Here is a 22,847-nt window from a genome sequence, read left to right on the forward strand (position 1 = left end):
AGCACTGTAGCAAGAACATATTTCACTTGACTTCTATTTATTTCCATACAAATAAGAAACAGTGTAAGGCTGTATATTTTATAGCAACGGATGATAAATGTTTCTGTCACTTTTCTGAGAAACTGGCTGATGACACACAGCTCAGGGTACCTCCTCTTAACGCTGGCATAAACCTCTACCCTGAAGAAAGAATTTAGCAAGTTGGTCTGTGCCCACCCATGTGCATCCAAAAGAGCTGAGACCTGTTAACACTATTACTATGGCAACAACCATCAATCTCTGAAAGAAGCCTTTTCAAACATTTCTCACCTCATCCCACTGCAGTTCTCTTTTCACCACGACACTCACTTCTCGAAAGAAACACGCCTAGGTTGCAAAAGTGTGAAGAAGTTACAGGCATTTGTGTTTGCAAAGCACATTATGCTTAGTCCCAGTGCAAATTAAAAAAAAAGGAGCACTGAATTATGACTTTCTTTCTCGCTATACATTGAGTGAACTCTTGACAAGGTGAAAGGATTGAAATGATGAACTGCATATCTGTTAAACTACAGCTTGCATATCTTCACCACAGAACATAGTGGGCTTGTCTGGGGATGACATATTTAAAGATGGAAGTGTTTCAGCTGATAACAAACAAGCAATGCATATACGGTACGGTGGTGCTTGAAAGTTTGTGAACCCTTCAAAATGTTCTATATTTCTGCATAAATATGACCTAAAACATCATCAGATTTTCACAAGTCCTAAAAGTAGATAAAGAGAACCCAGTTAAACAAATTAGACAAAAATATTATACTTGGTCATTTATTTATTGAGGAAAATGATCCAATATTGCATATCTGTGAGTGGCAAAAGTATGTGAACCTTTGCTTTCAGTATCTGGTGTGACCCCCTTGTGCAGCAATAACTGCAATTAAACGTTTCTGGTAACTGTTGATCAGTTCTGCACACCTTCTTGGAGGAATTTTAGCCCATTCCTCCGTACAGAACAGCTTCAACTCTGGGATGTTGGTGGGTTTCCTCACATGAACTGCTCGCTTCAGGTCTTTCCACAACAATTCGATTGGATTAAGGTCAGGACTTTGACTTGGCCATTCCAAAACATTAACTTTATTCTTCTTTAACCATTCTTTGGTAGGACGACTTGTGTGCTTAGGGTCATTGTCTTGCTGCATGACCCACCTTCTCTTGAGATTCAGTTCATGGACAGATGTCCTGACATTTTCCTTTAGAATTTGCTGGTATAATTCAGAATTCATTGTTCCATCAATGATGGCAAGCCGTCCTGGCCCAGATGCAGCAAAACAGGCCCAAACCATGATACTACCACCACCATGTTTCACAGATAGGATAAGCTTATATGCTGGAATGCAGTCAGTGCGTTTACATGCACATCCAAATCGAGCTACTGTCGGTAATCGAGCTAAGGGTCCCAGCAGGGGTGCCAGAGAAATCCAATCCTACATGCACACAAGGAAATCGAGTTATTGTGTGAGGTACATTGTGCACCCGAGCCACAGGTGGCGCTACACGCCCCATCGTGTTGGTACACTTCCGGTTGTCGTCATGAAGAAGAGCTATTCAAGAGTATAAACAAAGTTATCAGTTCCGTGTTCACAAGAAGAACGACGACGAGGACAGCAACATCAAGAGATGTTGTTCCTCCTGACCTCTTCTGCTGCTCGCTACTACTACTGTTGTCATGCTGACCGAGGCTGTTGTGTTTCCCGCTTGTGGTCTCGTCACTCGTCACTTCCGGAAGGGGCAGTGCTGAAGTAAGTAGCTCGACTACGTAGCTCGATAGGGTTTACATGCACTAAGTAGCTCGGCTACAATCGCATAATCTAGGTCGCGTAGCTCGATTACGAGAAATCCAGTTCGGTTCGATTTCAGCCAAGCTAAGGTGTTTCCATGGCATTTAGAACTTCGATTTCAGTCGAGCTACGGCAGAAATTCGATTTTCTCTATGTGCATGTAAACGCACCGAGTGTTTTCCTTTCTCCAAACATAATGCTTTTCATTTAAACCAAAGAGTTCTATCTTGGTCTCATCCGTCCACGAAACATTTTTCCAATAGCCTTCTGGCTTGCCCACATGATCTTTAGCAAACTGCAGACGAGCAGCAATGTTCTTTTTGGAGAGTAGTGGCTTTCTCCTTGCAACCCTGCCATGCACACCATTTGTTGTTCAGTGTTCTCCTGATGGTGGACTCATTAACATTAACATTAGCCAATGTGAGAGAGGCCTTCAGTTGCTTAGAAGTTACCCTGGGGTCGTTCGTGACCTCACCGACTATTACACACCTTGCTCTTGGAGTGATCTTTGTTGGCCGACCACTCCTGGGGAGGGTAACAATGGTCTTGAATTTCCTCCATTTGTACACAATCTGTCTGACTGTGGATTAGTGGAGTCCAAACTCTTTAGAGATGGTTTTGTAACCTTTTCCAGCCTGATGAGCATCAACAATGCTTTTTCTGAGGTCCTCAGAAATCTCCTTTGTTCGTGCCATGATACACTTCCATAAACATGTGTTGTGAAGATCAGACTTTGATAGATCCCTGTTCTTTAAATAAAACAGGGTGCCCACTCGCACCTGATTGTCATCCCATTGATTGAAAACACCTGACTCTAACTTCACCTTCAAATTAACTGTTAATCCTAGAGGTTCACATATTTTTGCCACTCCCAGACATGTAATATTGGATCATTTTCCTCAATAAATAAATAAATGACCAAGTAAAATATTTTTGTCTCATTTGTTTAACTGGGTTCTCTTTATCTACTTTTAGGACTTGTGTGAAAATCTGATGATGTTTTAGGTCATATTTATACAGAAATATAGAAAATTCTAAAGGGTTCACAAACTTTCAAGCACCACTGTATGCAGGAGCAGTTATTAATCAAGTAGGACTGATATCAGATCTCAGTGGAGAGTGTATGTGTGTCTATGGCAATGGATTAATGAGAGGGATTTGTATGACAATGCCGTGCAGCGGAGGGTGATGTAAGTACAAGGTATGTTTATCTATAGTGGCAGGAAGCAAACAATCCAAAATCGTGAGACAAAAAAAAAAACATTCAAAATCCTTGCAAGGGTCAGGCAATCAGCAATCAGAATTAACAAGGCAAACCAGGATTCAGAAAACAAAACACAATAGCAGAGTTTGAATACCAGATTCTCAATAAACAATCAGGAACATCAGGCACTAAGAACACTGAACGATATTTGCACTGAGTGTGTAATGTTTGGTGTGTGCTGATACAGTGGTGATTGGTGATTCAATCCAGCTGACTGTAGTCAGAAAACGGGTGACTGTGAATGTAACAGTGTCTATGGCCTAATAGTCAAAAAATTACGCCCTATGTCTTTTCTAATGCCACATTTCCTTGACCTTGATTGAAAACATCATGAAGTCAAGGAAATATGTGAAGGAGAATTCATAAGGACTTAGGAAAAGACAGCTGCGATGCTAAGTGAATCTGACTGCACTTCCACTACGCTACATAATTATGTGATGACAGATATTATTGATTTGGATCTTTAAAGTGGCTGCCGCAAGGAATTTTGGGACAACTATCTCCTTTTCTTTCACAGAGGATGGTCCAGTGTGCCTTATGGTAAAGGAGATAAGAAAGGAAGCACTGAAGCACCGTTCTTTAGCATTTAGAGAATTTGAACATCTCTTATCATGTCTGACCATGAGTTGGTCTAGCGGTTATTGTCCGCCTCTTGACTGGGAGATTGTAAGTTCTACTGATGGTCAGGTCATACAAAGGACCATCATAAAAATGGTACCATCTGGCAAGGCACACTGCAATACAGATATGAGTAGGGAGTCAAACTCTTGCAATTACCAGAGGACTAGCCTCCCATTGTAACCCCAGCTATACATGGTGTTTCAAAATATTTGAGATCATTTCACAATCTAATAACTTTGCCAATTCTCATTCAACTGACCTCAAATTTTAACAGGATTTGCGGAAACAGGTCAAAATTTTATGTTTAATGTTTTTTGGTTTTATCTTTTTAGGTATAGAAATGCCATTCCCTGCAAAAGAAAAGGCGTTTTGTGCGAGTACGCTCGAACACAGTCAAACAAGGCTGCAGCGTGCATTTATGAGAGAATTCTCTAAAAATGCACCAACTGCAATGCAGATTTGGACATGGCACAAAAAGTTCAAAGAGGAAGGCTGTCTGTGCAGGGCAAAAAGATCTGAACGACCACCAGCATCGAAAGAGATGGTCAAGCGGGTTCGCGAATACTGAAAATTTGTGAAATTGTTCATGGAATCCACATACCTTTGAATTTGTCATTCAAATTTTGAGGAATAAATCTTAAATCACTCAACATTAAGCCTGTTCAGTTTCATTTGCCTAGAGTATGTAGTTTCTGGGATATTTACATTTCAAATAATATAACATTTTTTGAAACACCCTGTATAATAGGCGAGAGGCCGAGGGCTATAGAAATGGAGATCGGCACTGCACCCATATGCCTCAAAGAGCTGGGTAGTACTAGGACAGGAGGCTGCCTGGAAAGACCAGATCCTGGGGTGGGAGGGACTTTTAAGCAAAAAAGACTGTTCAACTAGAGCCAATGAGTGTGTATGATGGGAGCTGGAGTCCAAGGCGGCCATATTTGTTATCTGTGATGTGTGTTGGGAAATGGAGTTCAAGACAGCAAAGTTTGCCAGCAGGAAGTTTCATTCCCTGAATTTTTGCATATGCATGACAGGTGGATGTCCTACATAATAAAATGGTGTGCTATTGTTTAACATAGAAAAACATATAATCATTGATGCCGTGAAGTTTTTTGTTAGGAGACTTTTATTAAACATTTGCAAAATTTGAGTCTTGGTTCTAAGACTTTCGTAAGAGTCACAGTGCTTTGCACACTGCAAAAAATGGCCTTTCAAAAATAAGAAATAAAAGATTAAAACAAAGCATATTTGCTTGAATCAGGTAAAAAAAAATCTGCCAATGGAACTAGTCAAATTTGACTTGGTAAGATTTCTTAAAGTAAGATGAAAAATCTAACCTGTTTTTTAGATGAAATAATTCCAAAATAAGATTGGGGAACTTATTATGCGAGATCTGATTAACTCAAAATAATCAAAATAGTTCTTATAACAAGATCATACTTCTTACATTTAGCCATTCAAGTCATTTTTATTTATTTCATTTTAAGGGTATTTCACTTAAATTCATGACAAAGTCTTAGCAGTAAAAACTGAATTTAAGATAAATATACTAATATTAGGATTGTTAAATTCTACAACTAAGCATTGCTAGCTTAAAAGATTCTCCTTTTGTGACCTGTAATTAGTAAAACACTCTAGATATGAGACCAGAGACTATCTTGAATCAAGTTGACGGCACGTGTAGCATTGCAACAAGTTTATTTTTTTTCCCATTTCAACATTCAAACATTAAAACACCTCTTAAGATTCCACTTCCCCAGGACCTCAGGCACCAAAAAAAATAAAAAATAATAATAATAATAATAATTTAAAAAAGTCTACGCATTTTGACTTACAGTGCTTACACAATGCCAAAGCAACAGTGCATTTTGGGGGCACTGACTATTTGTTTTTGTTTGTTTGTTTGTTTGTTTGTTTGTTTGTTTGTTTTTGTTTGGTGCCTGATCTTGTAAATCCCTCATACACATAAACAAAAACCTCACGAGTGGGTGGGAAAAAAAACCCACTGAACTTGTCCTCCACTCACTCATAGCCTTTTTGAAGGCACTTGTCTGGTCTAGAGTGTACAGCATCTAGAAGGATCTCAATCTGAATGACTGGGAAAACAGCCGCAGTAAACTTAGGATATGCGAGCTGACAAAACATCTACGCATTTTGACTTACAGTGCTCACACAACGCCAAAGCAACAGTGCATTTTGGGGGCAAGATTCAAAGATTTCAGTAAAGTTCATTTATTCCCAAAACAAGCATACTTTGTTTTTTTTTTCTTGAAACAAGATGAACCGCATTTGACAAATGTCCAAAATGTACTTACTTGTTTAAAAAAAAAACTTGTTTTATTTTCAAAGGTGCTCCAAATAAGACTTTTTCAAGACATTTTGTCTATACAAGATTTTCAAGATGGACTGTCTAAAAACTAGCCTTTCTAGCTAAATGAGGTTTTGCTTGTTGGGCAATTATGTCTTATAATAAGGGTGGCTAGATGTTTTGACTTGAAAATAGACAAATAAACTTCCTAAGATTTTTATTTTTTGCAGTGCAACATCCCACAGCATAGGAAAGTATTCAGGGCAGAGAAGATTATGCATTCCAATTGCTCTGTAAAATGACAAGCTGCAGTTTTTGAGAGAGAGAGAGAGAGAGAGAGAGAGAGAGAGAGAGAGAGAGAGAGAGTGTGTGTAAATGAAGGAAAAACTATTTATCATGGCTATATAATGTAATAACGTGATAACAGGGACTAAATTGTCTCATGGACATTCCAAAACATTAACTCTGAACTATAAACCTTTAAAATGTGTATTGTGTAGTTCATTAATACATTATATACGGTACAGCTTTATATAATACATTATATAAACAGCTGTAGTAATAGCAGAATAACAATCCAGACCATGAGGTTATCCAAAAATAAATGACCTCTGGGCAGTAACATCACACAATCCTGATGTGAATTATTTTCATACCTGCACAGTCTATTGTGTGTTAATCCTTACATAATCAATTACTGATATATAATTCCCCCCACACACATAGTACTGTGCAAAAGTTTTAGGCCCCCTATTTTTTTCATACAAACTTTGTTATAGATTTCTTTTTTATGACTTCTACATTATCGAGTCAGTACAAAAACATTTTAGAGTCCAAATGTTCGTTTTCCGGGCGGCACGGTGGTGTAGTGGTTAGCGCTGTCGCCTCACAGCAAGAAGGTCCTGGGTTCGAGCCCCGGGCCCAGCGAGGGCCTTTCTGTGTGGAGTTTGCATGTTCTCCCCGTGTCCGCGTGGGTTTCCTCCGGGTGCTCCGGTTTCCCCCACAGTCCAAAGACATGCAGGTTAGGTTAACTGGTGACTCTAAATTGACCGTAGGTGTGAATGTGAGTGTGAATGGTTGTCTGTGTCTATGTGTCAGCCCTGTGATGACCTGGCGACTTGTCCAGGGTGTACCCCGCCTTTCGCCCGTAGTCAGCTGGGCTTGGCTCCAGCTTGCCTGCGACCCTGTAGAAGGATAAAGCGGCTAGAGATAATGAGAATGAATGTTCGTTTTCCAGCACAAAATTAAATATTATAGAAAAAAAAGTTTGTATCTGAGCAGCATATTACACAAGAGACCACGTTTCAGGTTTAAAAAAAAGAAAAGAAAACATAATGAAGGGTGCTGGGTTTTGCTTCAAAATTAAGAGGCATGTGTGACAGTCAAAGTGTCTAGAAGAACTGCAGCTAGTTCTGTAAGATGCTCAGTAAAACCTACAGCTCACTTCCTTATAAAATTGCACTCGTTTTCTGAGACTACTATTTTATTTTTTAAAGCAAAGGGTCGTCTCACACCAAATATTGACTTTGTTTCATTTATGATAGCTTACTGCTGTTTATAGGTTTTTTTAATGTTGAAACATTTAATTTCATTATTTTTTTAAGCCATTTTTGGTCTACAGCATTTCTTTACATGTGCCTAAGACTTTTGCACAGTGCTGTAGTTGTTACATTCACACCCAGGGGCAATTTACCATTGATCTACTGACCTATTGATCTAAATATTCTAAATATTTAAATAATATTTAAATATGCACATTTTAAATATCTTCATACTGTATTATATAGTTTTACATAAATTAGATTTTGTATAAATAATTCATTTTACAAAATATTTATATAATTATATACTGTTGTAAAGCTCGTCTAAAATAAAACAATATTATCTGGTTCATGTAAAGACCTTTCTTTATTAGAAGTTCTGTTGATTACTGATCTTATGAGTGTTTATTGGTCACTTTTCTCAAAATGACTTCTTTTTGTTCTGAATACTTTTGCCTTCAAATGATATTTTATCAATAAAACTGTAAAATGAATTATGATATGAAAGTATGATAATTGGGTATTATTACAATAAAGAAATTATTAAGCGTGTTTGTTAATTTCTGTGATATGCAAGTTTAGTGATGCATTTTTAATAGAAAACAAGAATGCAAGGACTGTTTTGTTAATGTAGTATGTAAATTGTTGAAGAAAATTTTAGATGAAAGACCTTTATGCAAGTCTGTAGTCTGCTCAGTGGACAATCGAAAAGTTGATCACATCATTTTAGCAGCCATCTAGACAAACAAACATCCATCCATCCATTATCCATAACCACTTATCCTGTGCAGGGTCACAGGCAAGCTGGAGCCTATCCCAGCTGACTATGGGCAAGAGGCGGGGTACACCCTGGACAAATCGCCAGATCATTGCAGGGCTGACACATATGGCCCTTTTCCACTACCCTTTTTCAGCTCACTTCAGCTCGCTTCAGCTCACTTCAGCCCGACACGGCTCGCGTTTCGACTACCAAAAACCAGCACGACTCAGCTCGTTTCAGCCCTGCTTAGCCCCTAAAACTCGCACCGTTTTGGAGTGGGGCTGAAGCGAGCCAAACCGTGCCGACTGAGGCTGGGGGTGTGAGCAGACACTCCCCTGTGCACTGATTGGTGAGGAGGAGTGTCCTCACATGCCCACACACGCCCCGCGAGCGCGCTGGGATCTGTAAACACCGCAAACCCGGAAGAAGAATAATTACGAATTACGAGAATTTCTGAAGCCTTATGCGCCTCGCCTCATCTATACGCTCTTGCCAGTATCTGTCCGCGTTGTCGGTGACAACAAGCCACAGCACCAAGACCAGCAACACTAACGACTCCATGTCCTCCATGTTTATTGTTTACTCTCCGGGTCGTGAGACTACCGCTTAAAAGCTCACTGAATCAGTGACATACAGAGCATCGTGGACGAGTTCGCGGAGCGCAAGGCTCGTCGTATGCCCTTCAAATAATGCGCGCAGTAGGCTATTGATGTTTTATTATGAGCCATGTACAGTATGTCGCCAAATGTTTTTTTTGTTTCTGAGTTACATGTTCGTTTGAAGGACTTAATGTACAAAATAACATAGTTGCACCCCGTAGTGTTGAAATTGGTAAACACAGTGCATTCAGTGAGGTTTGCACCGCCCTCCTTTTATTTCTGACTCTTCCTGTCACCGTTGCAACCTCTGAGCGCTCATTCGTATGCCCTTCAAATAATGTGCGCAGTATAGGCTATTGATGTTTTATTATGAGCCATGTACAGTATCCTAATGTTTTTTGTTTCTGAGTTACATGTTCGTTTGAAGGACTTGATGTACTAAATAACATAGTTGCACCCGGTAGTGTTGAAATTGGTAAACACCGCAGTTGCGGACATTTTGTAGCCTAAAATGATGTTATGATAAGCTTTAATAAAGGGCCCGGTCATTTGCCCCGCCCCCGGCCCGGCTCTGACTTGTTCCGCCACTGTCACTGATGTCACTGTTTGCGCTGCTTAACGACATCACATGACGTCCACCCACTTTCGCTAACTCCACCCAATGTGTCCACCCACTTCCAGCCAGCACGGTTCAGCGCGGTTGTAGTCGAAATGCAACTCCAACAGCCCCGCTCAGCCCGACTCAGCTCGACTCGGCACGGCACGGCTCAGCCGCGTTTGTAGTGGAAAAGCGGCATTAGAGACACACAACCATTCACACCTACAGTCAATTTAGAGCCACCAAATACCCTAATCTGCATATCTTTGGACTGTGGGAGAAACCAGAGCACCCGGAGGAAACCCACACAGACACAGGGAGAACATGCAAACTCCACACAGAAAGGCCTTCGTCAGCCACTGTGATGGAGTGAGTGGCACATGTGAGGCGACAGTGCTAACCACTACACCACCATGCCACCTCTACGCAAACATCAGAATTTAGCCTACTAACATCTACTAATGGGTGATTTTAGTTATTCTCACTGATCACTACTGGCATTTGTTGAAACATTCCTATCTAGATGGGAGTGGTCTCTTTCAGGGTGACTCCTCCCCTCACTGAATGAATGTTGATGAGAATGAAAATCTTGCAAATCATATGCTACGGCCTTCAGAGTCAACAAAAGTCCAACCACTGAACACCTATGGGAGATTTTGGACCTATTTTGGACAGCATGCTTCATCATCATCATCCTCATGAAAACACCAAGTGGCAAATATATTTCAAAATGTGGTGTTCATCCCACCAGTACAGTTTCAGTAACTGGCAGCTTTTACACCAAGACACACTGAAGCTGCTCTAGTGCCTCTTGGTGGCCCATTCCTAAATCACTTGTACTAACGTTGTTTTTTTCTGCTTTAATCCATGTCCAATGAAAAGAAAGCACTATGAAGGGCAGACAGTCCTGGTAAAGTAGTTATTTTCTTACCCATGACCTTTAAAGGAAATTATTTGCACTTTATTTTGCACTGAGGTGAAATTTATCAGGCAAGCTGCATGCCTTTCACGAAAGCTGTTTGAAGTCTTGTATGATATGTCTTCCTGCTCATATAGAAATTGCTTTCAATTTTGATAGATAAAAGCTTACAGAAACTGTATGCATTAGTCAGAATGAATGCAAGCTTCATTTCCAAGCCTTTTTATTTTGACAAGATCAAAAGAACTACTTTTTATGTCTGGCCATATATGCATGTGTACAGAGGGCCTTTCATTGAGTGTTTTAATGGAGTAATGAGTCGAGTGTCACTGGAGACCTGCAGGGCACTTTCATTAAGCCCAGGCTTGAGGGGCGCACTACACAGGTTCAGATTAATACCCAAAAAACGGAGAAGAGCAGGAAACAATTAGTATGCTAATTGGACAAATTCACACAGCTCCACCTAGTATTACATGCACTAATATAATAAAACTGCAGGCTGCTTCAACTAAATATACCCTTCACCTTCACAGATGCTGAAGCATCCCTTTGAATTATGCATAATATAAATTAACACAACAGGAGACAATTTAAATGAAAAAGTGCATTTAATAAAACTTAGAAAGTGACTTCATTTTAAAATAAATAAATAAAGCATTAAAAGGCAACGAGTGAACAATACAATGACTCAAAGTTAAGCCTAATGGTTATTTTCACTCCTGATAATTAAGCACACTATTAATATCATTCCTTTTTAAGTATACTTTACCCTCCTCTCCTCTCCTCTCCTCTATGCAGATGCATGGCATCGGATTTCTAACTCCAACCCACTTTTCATTTCCCACAGAATCAGAGCATGGCTTGAGCCACACTAAGCTTGAACATGCCTCTGATTCTGCAGCAATTATTTCACCAGGGTGCAGAGATAACGAAACAATCACCATTAGCCCTGACTCCACCACACACACACACACACACACACACACACACACACACACACACACAGAGGACGAGAGCCCTCCAATCACTCTGACTCATCTGATAAACATCACTCGCCCCCTCCTACTGCACTCTCCATTAGCCATTAAAACACACATTATTAATGTCAAATTGCATGGTGCCTCGCTGATGAAGGGTTGATGGCAAACAGAACAAAATGGCCACATTCTTTTACCACATATTTATTCAGAAGTGAAATGTGAAAGATGATGATGTGTGGGGCAACACTGTTAGAAGTAAGTCAATGCCTCAGCAAATCACTGACTACTGAAAGTATCTTTGAATGTATTGTGTTAAAGCCGGCACTCGGAGTGAAGGAAAAGAGCTGATTCATGCCCAGCAGCGGCGTGTGCTATTCTCAAGAAGTTCATCAAAGGAGAAGCAGGAGTGTTCACTTACTGCTCCCACCCTCTCTCTTTTCCTTCTAACCCTTTCTCTCACCACAATGAGGCAGAGAGGCTGATGATTTAGGCTTGAGGATGTCGATAGAAAAGTAATCAGCAAACATTAGTATGAGCTGAGGTTTTGCCAAGTCCTGACTGCAGAGCATGTATCACCTGTCTGACAGCTGCAGGAATTAATGGTGAGAGGAGAGGAGAAAGGAAAGGATGGGAGAGTAGAGAAGAGGGGATAGGAGAGAGGAGGAGAGAGGTGGGGTGAAGAGATAGAAGAGACAGAAGAGAGAAGAGGAGAGAGGAAAGGAGAGGAGAAGAAAGGAGTGGAAAGGAGAGGAGAAGAAAGGAGGAAAAAGAGGAAAGGGAGTGGGGAGATAGACAAGGAGAGGAGAGGAATGAATGAGAGGGGAGAGTAGAGGAAAGGAGAGGAGAGAGGAGAGGAAAGGAGAGGACAGGAAAGGACATAGAACAGGAAAGGAGAGGAGAGGATGGGATGAGATGAGATGAGATAGGAGAGGAGACGACAGAGGAAAGAAAAGGACAGGAGAGGAGGGAAGGGGGAAAGGAAAGGAGGAGAGGAGAGGTGGGGTGAAGAGATAGAAGAGAGGAGAGGACAGAGGAGAGGAGAGGAGAATAGAAGAGGGGAAAGAGGAAAGGAGGGATGGGGAGATAGACAAGGAGAAGAGAGGAAAGGAATGAATGAGATGGGTGAGTAGAAGAGAGGAGATAGAAGAGGAAAGGAGAGGAGAAGAGGAAAAGAAAAGGACAATAGAGAGGAGAGGATAAGAGGGAAGAGGAGAGAAGAGGATGAGACAGAAGAGGAGAATAGAAATGGGAGGAGAGGTGAGACACAAACAGAGAGCAGAACAGACAGAATAAGGAAGCACAGAAGACAGGAGAGGGAAAATGAGAAGAGATGCATAGAGAAGTCAAGATAGAGGAGAGATATGGAGACAGCAGAAGTCATGATAGAAAAGAGGGAAATCGAAGACAAGGAGAACATGATGATCACACAATCCTCTCTGCCACTGAGCTAAACAGAAGCTCCATCTGCCAGAAAGAAGACCAGTTGGCATTCTGCATGCACGCACACACATTCACACCTAAGAGCAAGTTTTAGAATAGCCAATCTATTTTTTTTTTGAGAGAGAGAGAAAACCAGAGAACCCAGAGGAAACCTGTGGGGACACAAGAAGAACAGAACCTCCATACATACAGTAACCCGAGCTCAGGACTGCGCCTCCACCCTGGAGCTGTAAGACAACAGCGCTGCCCGCTGCACCAATGAGTCCTTCTTAAATTATTGTCTTTATTTATTTAAACAAAAAACAAACACTTATGGAAGAAAAACACAAAAAAAATACATACCGTAAATGGCACAAACGAGCCAGTTTAAGGCCCTTCAAAGATCTCCAACAACTTTATACCAGAAAGGTTCGGAAAACTTACAGTGGTGCTTGAAAGTTTGTGAACCCTTTAGAATTTTCTATATTTCTGCATAAATATGACCTAAAACATCATCAGATTTTCACACAAGTCCTAAAAGTAGATAAAGAGAACCCAGTTAAACAAATGAGACAAAAATATTATCCTTGGTCATTTATTTATTGAGGAAAAAGATCCAGTATTACATATCTGTGAATGGCAAAGTATGTGAACCTCTAGGATTAGCAGTTGATTTGAAGGTGAAATTAGAGTCAAGTGTTTTCAATCAGTGGGATGACAATCAGGTGTGAGTGGGCACCCTGTTTTATTTAAAGAACAGGGATCTATCAAAGTCTGATCTTCACAACACATGTTTGTGGAAGTGTATCATGGCACGAACAAAGGAGATTTCTGAGGACCTCAGAAAAAGCATTGTTGATGCTCATCAGGCTGGAAAAGATTACAAAACCATCTCTAAAGAGAGTTTGGACTCCACCAATCCACAGTCAGACAGATTGTGTACAAATGGAGGAAATGCAAGACCATTGTTACCCTCCCCAGGAGTGCTTGACCAACAAAGATCACTCCAAGAGCAAGGCGAGGTCACAAAGGACCCCAGGGTAACTTCTAAGCAACTGAAGGCCTCTCTCACATTGGCTAATGTTAATATTAATGAGTCCACCATCAGGAGAACACTGAATAACAATGGTGTGCATGGCAGGGTTGCAAGGAGAAAGCCACTGCTCTCCAAAAAGAACATTGCTGCTCGTCTGCAGTTTACTAAAGATCACGTGGGCAAGCCAGAAGGCTATTGGAAAAATGTTTTGTGGACAGATGAGACCAAAATAGAACTTTTTGGTTTAAATGAGAAGCGTTATGTTTGGAGAAAGGAAAACACTGCATTCCAGCATAAGAACCTTATCCCATCTGTGAAACATGGTGGTGGTAGTATCATGGTTTGGGCCTGTTTTGCTGCATCTGGGCCAGGACGGCTTGCCATCATTGATGGAACAATGAATTCTGAATTATACCAGCGAATTCTAAAGGAAAATGTCAGGACATCTGTCCATGAACTGAATCTCAAGAGAAAGTGGGTCATGCAGCAAGACAACGACCCTAAGCACACAAGTCGTTCTACCAAAGAATGGTTAAAGAAGAATAAAGTTAATGTTTTGGAATGGCCAAGTCAAAGTCCTGACCTTAATCCAATCAAAATGTTGTGGAAGGACCTGAAGCGAGCAGTTCATGTGAGGAAACCCACCAACATCCCAGAGTTGAAGCTGTTCTGTATGGAGGAATGGGCTAAAATTCCTCCAAGCTGGTGTGTAGGACTGATCAACAGTTACCGGAAACGTTTAATTGCAGTTATTGCTGCACAAGGGGGTCACACCAGATACTGAAAGCAAAGGTTCACATACTTTTGCCACTCACACATGTAATATTGGATCATTTTCCTCAATAAATAAATGACCAAGCATAATATTTTTGTCTCATTTGTTTAACTGGGTTCTCTTTATCTACTTTTAGGACTTGTATGAAAATCTGATGATGTTTTAGGTCATATTTATGCAGAAATATAGAACATTCTGAAGGGTTCACAAACTTTCAAGCACCACTGTACATGCAAATGTGACAAGACACCAGAACATCAACACAAACACGATATGGAATGTACATCTAGAGAGACAACCCAAACATTTGAAGTAAAGTAACCACAGACATAACCACAGACATTTCAAGTAAAATGATAAACTTGCCAGGTAGTTTGCGGCAGTCACCCCCGGGTATGATAGATCAAACCGGGTAACCTGCGCAGGCTGTAGGTAAGGAAATAAAAAAAAGAAGAAGACAGTGAGTAGAACCAGCCAAGGCTGAGAGGAAACAGGAGAGGGAGATGAGAATGCAGTCACACCGATGAGCCACAACAGAGAAACAAGACAGGAGGAGAGAAGAGTGGGTTATTTGGTTGATGGTACTCTTAGTCCCTGACCTAGTGACCTTGCATGAGGGCATGTTTTTGATAGAGACTACAAAGCACTTTTATCAGTCACGCTGGATAAAGAGTCTGATAAATCCTGTAAATATAAAGAGAGAAAGTACAGTTTCAGGGTTAGGAGTTATAAGTGAGTGACAGTGAGTCTGTCTCTAAGACCCTGTTAACACTTGGTTTTAAAATGTGTCTTGGGTGATCAGATCACAAGTGGACACGATACGATTAAATACAAGCATAAACGACCACCAAGACACACTCAAGACGCATTCAGTCAAACCACTTGCTGATGTGATTGGAAATACATTTGATCACGTCTTTTATAGTGTAAACGCTAATGCGTCCATAGCAAGGACATAACAAGAAACTACGTCGTTAATGTAGGCCAAGGAGTTTGTTTTGGTGACAGTATGCCAACGATCAAACAAATGGAAATGAGCACTCATGTAGGTGGTTGGACTGCAATAAAATAATTGTACCTTTGACCTTCTAGTGGAAGTGACATAGGCAGTAACAAAATCCAAATACAAGTGGTCAGCTGGACAATTTGGAGACACAGAGGGGAACCATCAGGGCCTTCTAGGTCTTCAGAGAAGGCCCAAACATATCAGCATTTTAAATATTACATTTAGGCCCACTTTACACGGGGACGGTATAAAACAAAAACGCAAAAGTCCGTTTTCGTTCTCACTTTTTTCCGCGTCTACACGACCGTTTTCAAGGAGGAAATCTGCGTCTATACGGTGACGCATAAATGTCTCCGCTATGTCTGCACGCATGCGCAACGTCTTCTGTCTTGTCTGATCTGCACATCTGCGCCGCTGTTCTGTCAAGTTATCCTACCAAGCGCATGCGCGAAATCCAGGAGGGTAGGAAAATTCAACAGTAGTTTTGTTCCACCGATCAGCTGGGCTGATAGAAAATCGGTGAGAATTTCACGCATTTGCCGATTTTTATGTTTTGTGCGTATTGGTCGAGTCTTTGGCCGAGTCAAATAATTTGTAATGACTTGTTTTGAATAATAAAACGGTCTGTATGAGAACTTGCTAGGATAACTTTACAGAACACCGGTCCGGCTGAGGTACTGTAGTGCTCGAGGGAGGAGCAGGAGCAAACTGAAACTCTTTTAATCTGCCTTTATTAAGTAACACTCACTCTTGTTTCGGTGAAGAAGAGAAAAGGCAGTGTCCATCTCAGCAAAATAAATCCGTTCGGCTGCTAGTTTTGTTTTCAGTCTCGGGTTTATGGTTTCACGAGCGGCTTGAATAGGCGGCACGCACGTGCACGTGTGTGTAACTTGGCGACACCAAACTGAGGAGCTCCAGCTGGGCGAGTGAGCAGGAAAACACATCTACTGCATTAAAACACAGAGCAGCTTGAAGGTCCGTTGGATCGATGTAATCAGACATGCTCTTACTTTTTTACTTACTTTCTTACTTCCCGGGCTGGCATGTGCAGTATATGACATGTATGACGTAAACGCGTACCCGACGTGAGCAGATCCGAGCAGAGTTTTGCGTATTGGGTAGTTTAGACGGATATGCAATGGGGGCCGTTTTTAACTTATCCACTCTGGAAGGCGTTTTCAATTTTATCCGTTTTTCAGCCTCGGAAATGCCGTCCTCGTGTAAACGAAAGGCACTTCTGATAAAATATTTAGTCGTTTTTACCCGACAGCGTCCTCGTGTAAACGGGCCCTTAATTTCTTTCATTCTTTCATAATTTCATTATAATTATTCTCTTCTAATTCTAATTTGGCCTCATTTTCTATCAAATTTGCTTCCGAAATGAAAGGCTTACTATCCTGAAAATATTAAAATAGAGTTATCCAATGAGATTTTTTGTTGTTGTTGTTGTCTCTAGGCTAAGAAGAGTTTAGCGCCGGGACAGAAGGCCATGGCACTGTATGTTTATGTAGGAAGTGACAAATGAATTAACCAATCAGATTTTGATTTATATTGGGAGGGACTAAAAATTTATCACCTTTGGTCTTCTCGAAGGCCAACACAAGCTTAACTGCAAATCAGCGCTGTCAGTGAAGTAATCTTCCAGCCAGTGTAGCGTTCATTAGTAGTGTTAGCGACTGCTAATAAAGCCATCAAGCCAGTGCTATCGAGAGGAAGTAGCACAGGCTAATGACCGAGAAACTAAGATTTCTGTCTCCAGACTCTTCTTCCATGCACGCTCACCACAGTATTTTTCACTCAGACTTAAGTATTCATTTCCCAATGTAATTTACTTAGCTACTTTTAAAATCAACTTCGACAACTACACATAGTGGAGCTACCTGGCAGCCTGCTGCTAATCCCTTGCAAAATCCTTTGCCCTGTTGCTTTTTTGGTGTGTCTGGCTAAGCTTTGGCTGAGCTGAAGTCCCAGCTCTAATAGTAACGCTTCGTCACTGCACGACAGACACAGGTGTAAACGACAATGTGTCTCAGTTGTCCGCTTGTGATTCAATCGTCCAAGATGCATTTTAAAACCAACTGTAAACATGGCCTTTTCCAAAAGTTACTCACCAGTACATAAAGGGTGTTCTAACCAACATTCAAACCAATGCTCAAAATGGTTAACAACTAAACAAACAGTCACAAGATGTTTCACGAAAGCACAGTTTCACTGCATCCCACTGCTGAATGGAAAAAAAAATTCACAAGAACACATTAGGCTCTGAGTAGGCTCCAAATCCTAAAAAAAGCTGTTTAAAACCTGTTATCTGTTTTGGATATGCCTCATCTCACTAGTCAGCAGGGGGGCTAGTGACACCCACAGAGGTGTTATGTGTTTCTCTTCGTGAACGTCAACAGTGTAACAGGATTGTAGAATTTCAAAGTGAGGATGTCTGGCAGTTAACCCCCCCAACTAGCCACTTTGGAGTTTTGGTGCTGTAAACAAGTGCGAGCTTGGTTGAGTCTCAGCAAGACAGCTTATATGTGCCCAGTGGGCTAGTTTACTTGGACATTAAACGGTTATGGGGCAATTAAACAGCAGTTTCAAATTAAACTTCCAGAAGTTCCAATTAAAGTTTTAAGAGTTAAGCATGGACTGATTCAGTGCACAGTTTCTAATGATACCCCGTACCTGGCTGTGGACAGTACAGAAATCAGACACCGGTATAATCTAGTCAATAGGTAGACAGTTTTTTTTTTTTAAATATATATTTAATTTGAGAAAAATTACAAAACCAACTAACATATTATTCCTAAATGATTATCACAATACTATTGTATAAAGTGTCTCTGCACAGCAAAAGTGGGAGGTTTTTTTTTCTATATATAGGCAGTTTCCAGCTCATGGGCGTAATTGGCTGAAATCACTTTGCCAGAAAAGAGATAGTAGGAGTGCCTCATCTTTCTAATCTTGTAGATAACAAGCTCGCTCACACTATTCATTTATTTTCTGTAACTGCTTTATCCCGGGCAGGAGCTTATTTCAGCAACACTGAGTGCAACCTGGGAATACACCCTGGATAGAAAACTAGTCCATTGTAGGGCTAGTGTTAGATGTATGTATACATTCGTACACTCATTCCCACCTAGGTGCAATTGAGTGGAAGTTGAGAAGAAAGCAGGTGCCACATATTTCCCCTCTCAGCACACAGTGTGGTTCTGAGCACAACCAGAATTGTTTTCATTAGATTAGATTAGATTAGATTAGATTAGATTAGATTAGATTAGATTAGATTAGATTAGATTAGATTAGATTAGATTAGATTAGATTAGATTAGATTAGATTAGATTAGATTAGATTCACTTTATTCATCCCACATCGGGGAAATTCACGTGTTACAGGAGCAAGAAAAATGTCAAACAGATAACAAATTCATGTCTGTTTTAAGTTCCTGTCATGTTTTGTTTTTACTGTCCATGTGTTTCCTTGTGTGCATTTGTCACGTGCAGTTTGTTTTGATTTTGTGTCTTGTCTCTGCCCCGTCCCATCACTGCTGTGGCTCCCACTTGTGTGTTTAGTTTCAAATGAGTTTTCCTATTTCACTAGGAACAGCATTAAAATACTTTACTGATATTAACCCTGTGAGGCAGCAGCTCCACCCACTGAGCAATTATTCACATAATTTATACTCACTTGTTAAATCCTTAACTAGCTCGATGAGGATTGACTTTAATAGTCCATAAAAATGCAACCATATTGCTAACAAAGTCCTTTTTGTTCTCCAAGGGAATTATAAGTCTTGTTGACAGAGTCAGGTCAATTCAAGTCCAAATACTTCACTACTTTGTCTATTCAGTAACATTTCACATGGTATTTCACTACATCCTTTGAAACCTGCAACTAAACTGTGCTTAATTGTCATGATAGCATCATTACAGCTAAGAACAACATTACCCATCAGCCCCTACATGATCTGGTCACATGTGTCACAATTTTCAGCTACTGTGCCTCATCTTGCCTAATTTAGCACTCGCCTACTGTTTCCACCTCCATTGGACTATCCTGAGAGTACTTTTGCATAAAAAACAAAAAGCCTACAAGATATACAGTGGGGCAAAAAAGTATTTAGTCAGCCACCAATTGTGCAAGTTCTCCCACTTAAAAAGATGAGAGAGGCCTGTAATTTTCATCATAGGTACACAACTATGAGAGACAGAATGGGGGGAAAGAATCCAGGAAATCACATTGTAGGATTTTTAATTAATTAATTAATTGGTAAATTCCTCGGTAAAATAAGTATTTGGTCACCTACAAACAAGCAAGATTTCTGGCTCTCACAGACCTGTAACTTCTTCTTTAAGAGGCTCTTCTGTCCTCCACTCGTTACCTGTATTAATGGCACCTGTTTGAACTCGTTATCAGTATAAAAGACACCTGTCCACAACCTCAAACAGTCACACTCCAAACTCCACTATGGCCAAGACCAAAGAGCTGTCAAAGGACACCAGAAACAAAATTGTAGACCTGCACCAGGCTGGGAAGACTGAATCTGCAATAGGTAAGCAGCTTGGTGTGAAGAAATCAACTGTGGGAGCAATTATTAGAAAATGGAAGACATACAAGACCACTGATAATTTCCCTCGATCTGGGGCTCCACACAAGATCTCACCCCGTGGGGTCAAAATGATCACAAGAACGGTGAGCAAAAATCCCAGAACCACACAGGAGGACCTAGTGAATGACCTGCAGAGAGCTGGCACCAAAGTAACAAAGGCTACCATCAGTAACGCACTACACTGCCAGGGACTCAAATCCTGCAGTGCCAGACATGTCCCCCTGCTTAAGCCAGTACATGTCCAGGCCCGTCTGAAGTTTGCTAGAGAGCATTTGGATGATCCAGAAGAGGATTGGGAGAATGTCATATGGTCAGATGAAACCAAAATAGAACTTTTTGGTAAAAATTCAACTTGTTGTGTTTGGAGGAGAAAGAATGCTGAGTTGCATCCAAAGAACACCATACCTACTGTGAAGCATGGGGGTGGAAACATCATGCTTTGGGGCTGTTTTTCTGCAAAGGGACCAGGACGACTGATCCGTGTAAAGGAAAGAATGAATGGGGCCATGTATCGTGAGATTTTGAGTGAAAACCTCCTTCCATCAGCAAGGGCATTGAAGATGAAACGTGGCTGGGTCTTTCAGCATAACAATGATCCCAAACACACCGCCCGGGCAACGAAGGAGTGGCTTCGTAAGAAGCATTTCAAGGTTCTGGAGTGGCCTAGCCAGTCTCCAGATCTCAACCCCATAGAAAATCTTTGGAGGGAGTTGAAAGTCCATGTTGCCCAGCGACAGCCCTAAAACACCACTGCTCTAGAGAAGATCTGCATGGAGGAATGGGCCAAAATACCAGCAACAGTGTGTGAAAACCTTGTGAAGACTTACAGAAAACGTTTGACCTCTGTCATTGCCAACAAAGGGTATATAACAAAGTATTGAGATGAACTTTTGTTATTGACCAAATACTTATTTTCCACCATAATTTGCAAATAAATTCTTTAAAAATCAGACAATGTGATTTTCTGGATTTTTTTTTCTCATTTTGTCTCTCATAGTTGAGGTATACCTATGATGAAAATTACAGGCCTCTCTCATCTTTTTAAGTGGGAGAACTTGCACAATTGGTGACTAAATACTTTTTTGCCCCACTGTGTGTGTGTGTGTATATATATATATATATATATATATATATATATATATATATATATATATATATATATATATATGTGTGTGTATATATATATATATATATATATATATATATATATATATATATACACACTTTTTTTATTAATTTATTCTATCCGCATTCACTGGATATGAGCAAACGCATGCTCTGACTGGCTACTCTACTACCAGGCTTATCAGCTCATATACTGTGAGTAGAGAAAAACAAAATGGCAGAGCGTGTTGTTGAACCAACTGAGGACGAAATAAAAACTCTACTCAAAAGCAACCCCCCCCCAAAAAAATACAAAAAAGCAACAAAATATGGAATAAAAGTATTTGATGGTAAGAACATATCTTTTTTTTCAAGAATTATTATTGCATTTTTCACAGATTGTTACTGTCATTTCGTCGGTTTGTTTACATTCTAAGCGGAAATGATTTTGTCAGATGTTTTGTATAAAGTTTTTATTTATCAAATTTGCTCTGTTAAAGATGCTCTGTTTCTCAAAATCCAGTGAATGTGGATAGAATAAAATAGTTATTCCACTTAATCTCGTTTTATAGCTCTATGGACTATCAGATCATGTATGACTTGATTTCGTGGAATATATATAAACACAATTTGCGAATATTTTAGCTATATTACCTTCACCTAATTGTATATTGATTTCCAAACACTAAATGCTCTGTGTAAGAATTACATGCACAGAAGACATCTGTCAGCATGTGAGAAAGTACCAATTTGCATGCTGATAAATTTGAGAAAATACAACCTTATAATACTACAAATTAAGTGTTTAGATTGATAATCATCATCATGACGGATTCTTTACAACCAGTTAAAGAGGGAAATTCTATAATATAATCGACTGTGATGCACTGGCTTATGCCAGTTTGCCTTACTGGTTAAGAGGTATGTCAAACAACAAATTTAAAAAATATATTTAAAAAAAAACCCAAAACATGTTTATGAGATTAGTTCATTGAGGAGTTATGCCATCCTGCAAGTTCAAGAAGCAAGAAAATGTTTTGCGAGAAGCTGCAGTGGTTTTCCAGCACGACATGCTGAAATGTACATGAAACGTCTTTAAAAAGAAAGAAAAAAGACAGATTGCACCATCTCTGGAAAAGACAGTATAACAAAATGGCTGCTTTTAGCATAAATTGATTGAAATAGGTTCAGATTTAAGGAGCCCTAAGTGCTGGGCTGATTAGTCATGGAAAGTTGTGGTTAGTAGTTATTCAGAGTGCTGGGTACACTGTGAACTCTGAAACTTGGAAAGCAGAAAATCTCATTCAACACAACTGAAGGCTTTTACCACAAGACCACCAAATCACCTCCTGCTTCCAGCTAACAGTATGCTGAGTTCATGCTGTTTCTTAATCCCTACAATTTTGCTCCAACCATAATTAACACCACTGTTTCTGGTGGGGATTTTCCACAAGACTGTTCATGTAGCATCATCCCAGGAAGTGAAGGCTAAAGTCTTCTAAA

General features: G+C 40.3%; 1 protein-coding gene across 10 annotated transcripts in view; it reads right to left on the reverse strand.

Annotated features, from left to right (window-relative positions):
• dlg2 (discs, large homolog 2 (Drosophila)) overlaps positions 1-22,847 on the reverse strand; it is a 450,021-nt gene that overhangs the window by 276,982 nt on the left and 150,192 nt on the right. The window lies entirely within an intron of this gene.

Source organism: Neoarius graeffei, chromosome 25 (genome assembly GCF_027579695.1).
Source record: "Neoarius graeffei isolate fNeoGra1 chromosome 25, fNeoGra1.pri, whole genome shotgun sequence".
In the NCBI taxonomy this organism is placed as follows: domain Eukaryota; kingdom Metazoa; phylum Chordata; class Actinopteri; order Siluriformes; family Ariidae; genus Neoarius; species Neoarius graeffei.